We start from the raw sequence: 3218 nt of genomic DNA on the forward strand, positions 1-3218 counted from the left end.
TTTTATTTTAATGTTTTCTCTTCGTCTAAACGATTTAAAATATTTATATTTAGTCACCCACGAATATTATAATGGCATTTAATATTTAAAAAAAAAAAACTTTTTAATAAATTTATCATTTTTTTTTCGTTACTATTGCCACTTTAACAACGACCGGATTCGATAACGATTACCTATAAACACGCGCACGCACACACAATATCCTACCCATCGTTTTAATCGTGGCACTTGTTTCGATTGAATAGTAAAAAGTAAAATAATAATAATAGTCTGAAATTCATGCAACGATTTAAACTAGATTTTATTTATTACAACTTACCTTTGATTGATGGTGAAATAACGGATTGTTTGTTTGTTTGTTCGTTTGTTTGTATATAATTAGTCGTTTTACTAGTTTTTTTTTTTTTTCGAAAATAAATAGTAATAATGAGAACGACCGTTGAGAATGATACACATTCTTTCTTCTTTTTTTTGTTTTCATAGAAAACAATCTTTCTTTTTGATGCAGTACCTGAAAAAAAGAATTCTTATTAGATCCACGTTTTTATTATTATCATCATCATCATCATCATCATGACCGTTAAGAGTTAAAATCAAAATCAAAAAAAAAGGATTTTTTTTTTTTAGAATATTAAAATCTAATTCTTAAGGCGTTTGAAATTATTAAAATGTCATATCGTTAAAAGACGTCGTACCTTTAGGAAAAATATCAAAAAAAAATGTTAAACGTAAAAGAAAATTTTTTTTAGAATAATCATCTACTGCCACTGTCATTAATTGAAATTCGTGGCATTAATATATATAAAAAATAAAAATTTTATTTGTTATAATTTACAACACAACCGGTAAAGATAAAAGAGATATCTTGTATGCGTATCCCCTACCTTTTGTTATGCGTAACCCTACGTGCATGTGTGACGATCGGCCATTTTGAAAAAAAAAAAACCTATGATGATGATGATGATAATAAAAATTATTATTATTTTTTTTTTATAAAACCGTGATTCGATACGTGAATTTAAATTATGTTTTTTTTTTTCAAATTATTTTATTCCTTTGAGGTATAAAAATTTATTTTTTTATTACGTAATTTTTTTTTTTAATATAATATAATATTCACGACCTGCCTTAGATTAGTAGAAAATCAGATTCAGACGACGTTTTTTTTTTTTTTTTAAATAGAAAACAATTAAAGAGGCTAGACGTCGTCTGCTTTTTTCTTTTTTTTTTAACCCGTTATTTAAAATTTTTGATTTATTTAACTCGTCAAAATATTCACGATTTTTTTTTTTTAAAATTAAATTTTCGTTCAATTTTTTAAAACGCACAATTAACTATAATTATGATACGTTTTCAGGGTCGTGAGGTCAAATAATAATTAACTTTTTATGAAAAACAATCATCGAACACACCGATAACAACAACATCAACAACAACAACCACATCAACAATTATGTATTAATAAATTAAACAACAAAAAAAAAAGTTTTATGTATTTCGTTCATTTTTCACTATAAATACTTATTTAAAAAAAATTATTTATTGTTTTTATTATTATTATTATTATTATTATTATTATTATTATTATTATTATTATTATTTGAACACGACAAGATTTTATGTACTTGTCCAAGTTTTTTAACCATTCATTCCAGGTTTCTACCCTATTTCTCAGGAATAATTTCAGGTTAATAACCTCATACGTGTGTTTTTACTGATAAAAGAAGGAAAAAAAATTTATTTTTTTTTTCTTTTCTCCTTCTTTCGATCCTGGAGAAAAAAAAAAAAACAATTTATATATCAAATATTTTACATTCGCTATTATTATTATTATTTTTGATGGGAGACGACGAATTTTCCAGGATTCGTTCCAGGTTTTTAAAAAATAAGTAGTTTACAAAAACGTCGGGTGAGATAATTTTTGGATCTTTCGCACGGTTTCCTCCTTTTTCTTTTTTTGTAAATTTCTTCCTCATCGAATCGTCGTCGTTCCACGTGATTTTCGGCATGACTTCCATGGTTCTGCTGCCACGATGTTGGAAATTATTATTTATCGTTTCCGAATTCCCTTGATTTTTATCTTTTTTTTTTTTAAACATTTTCGTTGATTTCCCCCCGTCGCTCCTCTGGTACGAATATTTCGGCTACTTACTTGTCTTCTACTTTATTATTATTATTATTACTTTAGAACACGATAAAATTTTGTGTACTTGTCGGAGTTTTTAGGCATTCATTCCAGGTTTTTACCGCTCGAATATCGGTGGTGCTGTCGAAGAATGTCAGGGGTTTTACTTCCTGTAGGGGCCTCTTCTTAAAATTTCCTTTTATTGAATGTGGCATGGCTCCCAGTGCTACTCCCCCGATGATTAGTTTCTGTCTTTACTCCCCACATCCTAGCTATTTTATCCTTTCATCCGTTTCTTTGGCTGTTTGGTGTTTAATTCCGCTTGTATACGGATACTTCAATTAATTTGCGCCACCTTTTAGCATTATGTCTCAGTGACATCCGGTTTGTTAGCTATCACGGTTCTGTCAGTGTGGATTTGTTGATCATACAGAACCGTGCATGGTCCCGCTGTCGTTCCTGGGGTTAGAATATGGTTGTACCATTCCTTGGATAATTGATCCATTCCATATTAGACAGATATATAAATTTTATTATGCCTTTCTAGGTATTCATATTTTCCCAATGAATATCGAACAACCGGAAATTAAACGATCGATTGTTTCCGACTGCGGTTGTCAAATTTGTCGTTTCGGCAAACTTTAAAAATTACCTTTTCGTACTTATAAAAGTTCGCAAGGCTTGGTTTATTATTATTAATATTATGTTACGTATCGTATTTTTTTTATTACGTCACGAATAAAAACATTAATATTTCATTTTTTTTTTGTATATATTCAAACAGGATATGTGAAAAGCATAACAAAAAACTCGTCGAATAATTTTTATAACCGGATGATTAAAAAAAAAAAAAAAAAAAATTTTTAACGATAGGAATGCGTGTATGGAGGTACGTAATAATGACCGATACGACGAATAATGTAATAACAAGTGCACTTACATATTTTTTTTTTTTTTAAATTCACGGCCCTTGATATTGTGCCCCGTAGAAAGAGGACGTGCACTAAATTTAAAACTTGATTAAAACGTTCCACTATTAATAAAATCGGTTAAAAAACGAGGTAGGTCAAGAATTAACATTTAAATTAATAGT

This window comes from Pediculus humanus, genomic scaffold (genome assembly GCF_000006295.1).
Source record: "Pediculus humanus corporis 1103172107775 genomic scaffold, whole genome shotgun sequence".
Classification (NCBI taxonomy): domain Eukaryota; kingdom Metazoa; phylum Arthropoda; class Insecta; order Psocodea; family Pediculidae; genus Pediculus; species Pediculus humanus.